Raw genomic sequence first — 9,653 nt, forward strand, 5'->3', positions numbered from 1 at the left:
CTTGCTTCATGGGCTATCAAAGAACTCATCAATTCATCAAAGTATAAATAGACATGTCCTTTCTTCAATTGCATAAAAAACATGATCAAATTTGATGTTAAGCTTCTTAGCACCTTGCTCACAACAATTTCATTAGTTAAATTTTCACCATATGATCTCATTTGATTAACAATCCCAGATACTAGATAAGAATTCTTGCACTGAATCTTTCTCTCTCATAATTAAGGTCTCAAATCAAGTCGAGAGTTTGTAATTTAACAGTAATTACCTTCTTATCGCCCAAATACTCTTGCTTCAAAATCTCCCATGCTTGTTTGGAGGTCTGTTGCAGAAATTCGTGAAATATATCATTCTCGAGGGTTGATTGAATTAGCATTAGTGTTTTGCATCCTTGTTACGATTTTCTCTCAGTTGCTGCTCGGGTCTGCTGGTGCCATATCTAGCTCGTCGTACCCATTTTTCACCAATCCCATAGTTCTTGAGACTTAAACAACGTCCTCATTTGAGACTATATTTTTCACCTTTGAAAATTGGAATGAGAGGTTGTGTCGGTTGATTGGTTTCGCTATTCTCCATAACTTACAAATACTAGTTTTTTAAGGACGAAACATGACAAACTGATACCACAAATGTAGGTAAAACAATAAAGAAAAAAACTCAAAAGAATAAGTGATGTGAACAGAAATACTGCTTTTTCCATAAGAAAGATCATTGAGTACATGGTTGAAATACTTTAAAAAGATAGCTGAAAATACTAGAAATTAGGAAGACATACGATCAGATTTAGTGTCAAACATAACTGACCACTAAACAGCTAAATGAAACACAAGTCACCACTAAAAACTTACAGACATATACATGACCTTATAACCTACTAACTAATTAAAAAGAAATGCTCAAATAATAATAAAAGTTCATAACAATTTGAATCAGCCTTTTAACACTTCGTCCTTGAATCAAAGTCACACACTCCCAATTGTGATTGAAGAAATGATGCTTCGCCTGGGAAATAGACTTTGTAAATACATCAGCAATCTGCTCATTTGTGCTAAAAACTTCAACACTATCTTTTCATCAGCTGCAACCTTTCGAATAAGATGATGATGCACATATGCTTAGTTCAGCCATAAAAAAGTGGGATTCTTTGTCATTGCAATCGTGGATCGATTATCACAAAAGATCTCAGTTTCTTCTTTTGTTCCAAACTGAAATCACTAAGAACTTTATAAGCCATAAAGCTTGTCGTGTCACTACCGTGCTGCTGCATATTCTACTTCTGACGATGATAAATCTACTGTTTCTTGCTTTTTTTTAACTCCATGTTACTGCTCCAGAATCAAAGCTAAAAACATTGCCAGAGATACCTTCTGACCATCTAAACAACCTACACAATCACTGTCAGTGAAGTCAAATCTGAAATTTGATACTTTGCAATACCAAATGCCAAAATCCATCGTTCCAGCAACATAAAAATTGTTTTTTGCTCCGAAATGTTATTTTGTAGGACTTTTATAAATCTAGACATAACGCTAACACAATAAGCAATATCAGGTCTAGTGTGTGTTAGATAATTCAAACCACCAATGAGACTTCTAAACAGAGTTGAATTGACTATGCCAGTCCCTTCATGTTGTAACTTTCATGATGTTCATTGGTGTGGAAGCTACTCATGCTAAACTTCTTTAAAAGATCTGCATCATATTTCTTTTGACATACAAAATTTCCATCATCATCCTGCATAACTTGAAGCCCCAAAAAGTATTGCAACATGCCCAAATCTGTCATCCTAAAAGTTTTCACCATATATGACTTAAAATTATCAATTAATAACTTTGAAGAGCCCAGTATCATCGACATAAAGACAAAAACTAAAAAATCATTAATATTCTTTTCAAGAGCCCAGTAGATCATGTCTTGAAAAAGACAATCTAAAAAACCTAGAAAGCGCTTTTCTTAATCTGTAAACTTTATTTTCATCACCACAGACAACAAAACCTGGTGGTTGTGAGACATTGACCTCTTCTACAAGATCGCCATTCAAGAAAGCAGATTTCACATCAAATTGATACACAAATAATTACAATTGAGCAGCTAGCACTAAAATAATTATTACAGTTTCAAATCGAGGAACAGAGGAATATGTTTCTTCGAAATCAGTACCTTGGTGTTGTGAGTATCCCTTTGCCACCAATCGAGCTTTATGCTTTTGGATGCTTCCATCTGCATTATACTTTGTTTGAAACACCCACTTCAGTCCTACAACATTCTTGTCTTCTGGGCATCAACTAATTCCCATGTTGAATTTCGTTCAATGGCATGCATCTCCTCCTTCATAGCAATCTTCCATACAAATTGTTCTGTAGCTTCTTTAAAGGAGGTTGGATCGGTGACTAATAGGGCAAGGTCACCTGATGCATAAATTTCTCAAGAGGCCTGAATTTTCTTGGAGGTGTTTCTGTCGAAACGATTTTTCTTAAAAATGTGAGATTTTAAAAACCGTACATTTTTTTAATTATTCTCATTTCGAAAAATTTGGAGTTTACTTTAAAATAAAATGTACGGTTCGAGGAGTCGCCACCAATCTTTGATTAGGGTGTGATTGGGCACCCAAAAACGTTTTGTCATTTTAAATAGAAATTAATTTTAATTAAAATGACAAAGTGAGGTCTGCGCTACCAAAACTCGAGTTCGGGAGTCGGTTACGCGTGGGGAAGGATTAACACCCCACAACGCCCTAAATCGATACATAGTCGATTAATTAACGTCTTTGCTATAAAATTTACAAATTCAACTTTAATTTGGTTTATGATCGCGTATAACAACAAAACATGAATTTTATAATATTCAAAAGTACCAAAATAAAATAAATTAAAATTACCAAGCCTTTTAGAAAGATAAAGAATATTCAATTATTTAAAAATATCGAGACCAAATCTTAGATAAGTTCTAACAATCTTTTCTCGAAAAATTTAAATAACCGAACATTTTTTTCTTTTGTTCCCAAATTTTAAGTGTCACTGATGGGATACACGTTTAATTTAAAATAGTCAAAATCTGTTCTCTAATGAGTTAAGACAAGCCACTCAGAACAATTTTAAATTAAAAGGTTATTACCCTTAATCCAATTATGTAAGTATGTCAAGTTGTGCACGTGTGGCCATCATGCAAAAATTAATAATAAAAAATGATTATCTAATTAATAAACAACATATGTGCACATGCATACATATCATCATCATTCAAACATATGAAGCATACATTCGAAACGAACACTAACTAACCATACATGCATACGCATAAAAATCTTAAACATGGACTAAAATGTAGAGAAAACTAATTTAAGGTTAAAAACATAAATGAAGTAAACAACATGCTATTGTAAAAATGATGAAAAATAAATGGACTTAAAGATATGTGACCAAATTAAAATGGAAATGCAAATCTGAGGCTAAAATAACAAACTGCACAAACATTGAGTCATGATACAAAAGTAATAACATTCCAGGCACCAAGGTTATAATTTGTCCATTAACAAACAAAGGATTAAAACGTAAAAATAACTGAAATAAGAGGAGTGTGAGCGGGAATATACCCAACAAATAAACAGGGACACAAATCTGGAAAATAACAACATGAGGACAAATAAAAAGGACTGAATTCGAAAGGAGTCACCACAAGTGACCAATTTGTAAAAATATATTTAAATTTGGGGGACTAAAATATGATTTTACCCTTGTGCTTCAATGCCTAAAATAATAATTAACCCAAACTTTTTAATATAAAACTTAAACTAAACTAAACATAAGCTACCTCACGCAGAAAACCCTTCAGTCGCATATCTTAACTCTCCCCCTCTCGCACAGTGCCGCTCATCCCTCGATTGAAACTCACCATAAAATCCATCGCCGCCGGTAACTCAGTAGTTGAACCCTCCGATCGTGAAGGGCGAGCCAGCTCGAATCGACCGTAAATCAATCCTAAACCCAACTTCCTTCTATTTCTTACCCTTCGAAAACGTAAGCCCTCTCCTCAACTCTTCTTTTCCGACTCACACTCATCTCACGCAAGACCAAGACTCAGTTACTCGGTGAAAACCCAACCCAGCAAGGTAAGTAAAATCAAAACTCTATTTTTTACTCTATATGCTCTAGAAAACTAAAGGAGACAACCCCTATTTGGAACAAAACCCTCCAATCGTTCGAGTCTCTCCACCCCGATGGCTTCAACTCCGGCGACCGACTCCTCAACTAGGTAAATCGACTCCTCTCTTCTTATTTCATTTTGGTTTTGTCAAACTAAATATCACCTTCTTTCTTGACAATGGAACCCACACATAGAAAAAATGAAGTCAACAAGACCCCACTTGTGTTCGAGCAGTTTAGGTAAGTCCCTAATCCCTCTTAAATTTTAGTTTTAAAAAATTGCACACACACACAACCCAAAAAAAAACAAGCTGGAAAATAAAAGAAACTGATGAATAATTCCTCGAAAAAATGTACCTCCATTGCTTTCTCTGTTTTTGAATTATAAGATTACACTATTGTTTCTTTTCGTATCCTTTACACTGTGAAATTGTTTATAGCTACTAAGATTCCCAACTCCTCGTCTCCTCTTTTCTACAATACTCTCTCTTTTTTCAGTGTTTTTCGTTGGTTTCTTTTTTTTTCTTCAAATTCCTCATTCTTTTCGTTCTTCTGCTATGGTTTTCAAGCTCTGGTGGTTCATTCAAATAAAAATCGAACCCCCTTTTCAGTTTCTTTCTCTCTACTGAAGATAATGGACCCCGATTCTTTTGGTTAACTCCTGATAATACTCGTTAACCCCCCATAACTGCCTTTATTTTCTAGAGAGTATTCTCGTGGGTTGGAGGCTTCTCTGTTGGGTTAGGTTGGAAATGATTTACTATAAGTCGGATAAAACGAGCATTTACAGTTGCCCCTTGGTCGCTTGTAAATGTATAGCTAAGGCAAGAATTTTGTGCAAGTATACATAATCGAATCAAGTAATATAGGGTAAGTAAGTTATCGTCCACAGGGATTGGTCGAGAAATTTATCTTCACCACATATAGAACTAGTGTCACAAACTAATTCCTACTAGGTTTTCAAATAATATTAATAAAACAAAGAAGTGATATAATGATTGTAGAAAAATTAGGTCGAGGAAAAATAATTATGCAGAATGCTGGAATAAAATAAAACAAGTGTTGAATTAAATATAATACAAACAACCTCACATATTCAGACTTATCACTGAGCACTTATGCTAAACTTTTGTATTGACAAATATTATTCTAAGTCTAGAATGAATTATGACTTGATAAGCTGCCCAAGGGATTACTAGGTATTCTTAGAAGATTTCTATGGCAATACTCAGCGTTACTACAACCCTTGGTTTGTCAAACTGTTTTGTAGCAATACATCTCAGCGTGAACTATAGGAGTTATCTATCCTACTCTAGCTTTTATCCCTTTTAGTCGATTGAAACTCGCTCCTTATCTCTAAGGTAAACAAGTTAGAGCTTCACCATCCCAGATTCATTCCATTGTTCACGTAGATCTATCTTAATTCTCTAGAATCTAAGAATCACTATCTAGACAAAAGACTATCTCTCGATGCTCTTACATTACCAAGACATGTTTTACCAAAACCCCAGGCGATCTCTCGATGCTCTTACAGTGTCAAAGTAAAATTCAAACAATGAAAAAAACAGTCATGAGCAAAAACATAATTCATTATTCTTAAAACATATATAATTGTTTAGGCAAAACAAAGTTTAACACCAAGTAAGAGTCATGTTTCTATAAAAAAGTCATCCAAGTATCATCATTTAATACAAACCCAAATATATAAAAAGATTAAGAACAAAGAAGAACGACTCTCAAAATCGGGGGCTCTGTCGCAATAATTTGATCAGCATAGCGCCTGCCTTGGTGATCAGCCTCTCTCGAGACCTGATCACCGCTCTGCTACAACCTGGCTATGGAGGACACCAAGGAAGGTTGGTTGGTAAACGGTGGAAAGCACTGCAGTTGCTTTCTCAGCCTTAAGTAAAGTTCTTCTCTCTCTTTTGCCTTCTTATTTTGGCGGCTACGGCTGTTTATTTAGAGAAGAATCTCTTAGGGATTCACATGCTTTGGAAATTCCTTAAATAGCCGTTGTTATATGCCCAAACTAAAAAAGGAAAGGCAACTGGCGGCTATTAAATAATTAAGGCTTGCTTGCACGTGAAGTAGGTCATCCAGCTAGCATGTGAATAGGCGATTTGTCACCACTTCAGACTTCTTCAGAAACCTTGTCTCGGCGAGATAATCTGCCTCTCACTTCTTATCTGTTCTGTTGGCCCTTGCAAATTTACATTGGTCACGAATGAAGTGTTCTTTCTCTGTAAATTTCCTGCAAAAACTAATCCACAACCATTTCTCCTCAGCAGCATCAGTCAAACCAAATAAATTTTGCCTAAGCAAACTTATCCACCACAAGCTAACATAACCTATATGTAACTAAATGCAACTAAAATGTTGTGCATACTTTGTTTAACGAGCAATAACATTTTCTTTTCAATTGAATTTTAATTAAAAACAATGTGATTTTAGAAAACCTCTCGTTTCGAAAATTTGGAAATCTCTTTACGATAAAAAACCTATGGTTCGAGGAGTCGCCACCAATCCTTGATTAGGGTGTGATTGGCACCCAAAAATATTGCCATTTTAAATAAAAATTAATTTTAATTAAATAACAAATTTGCGATCTATGTTACCAAAATCCAAGTTCGGGAGTCGGTTACATGTGGGGAAGGATTAACACCCCACAACGCCCTAAATCGGTACCTAGTCGATTAATTAATGTATTTGCAACGAATTTCACAAGTTTAAGTTTAACTTAATTAATGATCCCTTTAAACAACAAAAATGCAAATTTGTAACATTGAAAAGCAACAAAATATGTAAATTTAAAATTACCAAGTCATTAGAAAGATAAAGGATATTCGATTATTTAAAAATATCGAGACCAGATCTTTAGGTGAGTTCTAACGATCTTTTCTCAAATAATTTAAATAGCCGAATATTTCTTTTTCTTTCACTCCCAAATTTTAAAGTGATTAATCAATTCTTTTGGTGACACTGTAGATACGCTTTTAATTTAAAGTCGCCAAGAACAACTTTACTGTAAGTTAAGAAAAGCCATTCTGACAGTTTTAAATTAAAAGGGTATTACCCTTAATCCGATTATGTGATTAGTTCGAGTTATGCACGTGAGTTTATCATGCAAATTATGCTAATGAATGTCATGCAAAGAGCAATTAAATAAATATTATAATTAAAATATCATGCAATGTGAAATACAAAAAAAAATTATATATGTATATTTTAATTAAGAAATATAAACCACACATATTAACATATAATGCACAAATATGACTTAAATATAATAATAAAAACATGACATGCAACATTATAAAATTTAAATATATATAGATATATATATATATTAAAAAAAGGGACTAAATATGAATAAAACCAAAATTAAGCATACCAATCAACAGGTTAAACAAGGGCTAAAATAAAAAGAAAAATAAACAACATGCTCCTTTCATAAACATTTTATTTCAATGTACTGCAAACACGATATGACCAAAGTTTACATAGGATCAAAATGAACATTTCCAAAATTATATATCCAAAGTCAAATTTGCGCAAAAATGGCCAAAACAGGTAACTGGACTAAAATAAAATGCTCTGTAAATTGAGAGACAAAATTAGAATAATAATAAAGCTCGATTCAGGGACTGAAATGGAACGAAACAAAGGAGGAAGGACCTAATACAATGTTAGCCCATCTTCTAAAACCCGGTTCACCCCTGCCCATCAAAACGCTGCCGTTTTGGAAACATCTAAACGACGCCGTTTCTATTACTAGACACACGATGATTAGGGTAAACCTTAAGCCTCATCCATTCTCTCCTTAGCCTTAAGCCAGACAACCCCCATCTCAGTCATTTTCCCTCTCCCTCTCTCAACCTTCTTCCTCGCTTTCGCACCCCTAACAGAAACCCTATCATCCACCGCAGCCTCCACCATTTAGCGCTCCGATGAGGAGTCTAAGGCGGCCCGAGCTCTCCCCTCCACTCAAGAGTAACCACCTAGGCCTAGATCTAAGCCAAGCCTCTCAAAAATCCTCCCTTTACCTTATTCATCCCTGCCTTTAGACCTCGACCGTGGCAGCCGCCGTGGCTGCCACCTACAAATGACTCTGGTGAAAAGCCCCGACGAAACCCCTACCCTCTCCTTGAGTCCCTCACGGACTAAACAACGACCCAAAACCTAAGTTCTAATCAAAACATTCGAAACCTAATCAAGCCAACCTATGGCCACCACGGGCCTCCTCTCTTAACCTGACACAAACCTAGAAAACCCCTCAAAATCCTAAAGAACGTGGCTTAAACCGACATGCACGGCTGGATACGAACAAGAAACGAAGGGTTTACCTTCTCTCAGACGGGGTGGGTTCCTAGCAAGGGCGACGAAGGTTTCTGGATGGGTGAGTTTCTTTTTGCTTTCGTTTTGTTCTTGGTTGTTGATGAATGATCTTCTGGGTATTTCGTTTTTTTTTGTTCTTTTTGGGTTGTATTCTGTTTTCTTTCCTGATGTCTAAGAGATTTTTGTTTTGTTTTTCGTTATTCCCCTCCTGATCACTGAGAGCTCCTCTTTTCCTCCCCTTTGTTATTTCTAGTTGATCTCTCTTCTATAGTTTTGTTTTCGTCCGTTTCTGCTCTTGTTTGGTGTGTTTGCAGGGCACTGGCGAGCAAGTCATGGGGGCAGCAGTGGGGAATAGAGCTGTTGTTGGTTGGGCGTGCGTGATCTGGCAGTGTGGTGGTGGCTTCACGTGAGTCTGCAGTGGCTCGAGGATCACGGTGATTTGGGGACTATTGGATCGTGGAGCCAGATCCAAGGAGGCTCAGCGGCGCTGTGGAATATTAGGGTCTAAAAAAACCCTAAAGTTATCATCCTCATTCCTGAACCGTTAGATTGGGGCCTTCAGATCCTGTGGTCCACATAGTGCGGCGCTGGGCACTCTTCAGGCTGGAAACAGAAGCTGGAAACCCTAACGGGTTTTAGGGTTCTATGCTTGGGCCTGTTTGGTCTGGCCCGTTTTAGTTGTAACTCTGGTGTAGGCCCTGTAATAGTAAAAATAATATACTTAGTCATGTTATAAATTATTATTATTTTTTATTGCAATTTATGTCATATATTTTCATGTTAATAACTAACAAATACCAAACTTATGCTAATAACCTAATAACGATAATAGTAAAACCCAATTGAATTTAAATAATGCCCCGGACAAATCGAGCATCTACAGCTGCCCCTCTTTGTTCATTGTCGTGCAACGAGACTAGAGCAAAGATCACTAGATGTTCAAATTTGTCCGACCCTGAGAACTTTGACAGACTCATCCATTCCACTCTTCCTCTAGGGAGAGTGAGAGTTGAAAAATCTGAAAACGGGTTCGCCCCTCTTTCTCCAGGGGAATAGAACTCGAACATTTTCAAAAACCTCCATAGTCCTTTAGAGAGTATAAGACTCGAACATCTTTAACAATCGCGTCTGCCCCCTATTTCTTCAGAGAGTATAAGACTCGAACAATCTTCAATG

This window comes from Hibiscus syriacus, unplaced genomic scaffold, assembly GCF_006381635.1.
Source record: "Hibiscus syriacus cultivar Baekdansim isolate YM2019G1 unplaced genomic scaffold, ASM638163v2 tig00110831_pilon, whole genome shotgun sequence".
NCBI classification, from domain to species: Eukaryota; Viridiplantae; Streptophyta; class Magnoliopsida; order Malvales; family Malvaceae; genus Hibiscus; species Hibiscus syriacus.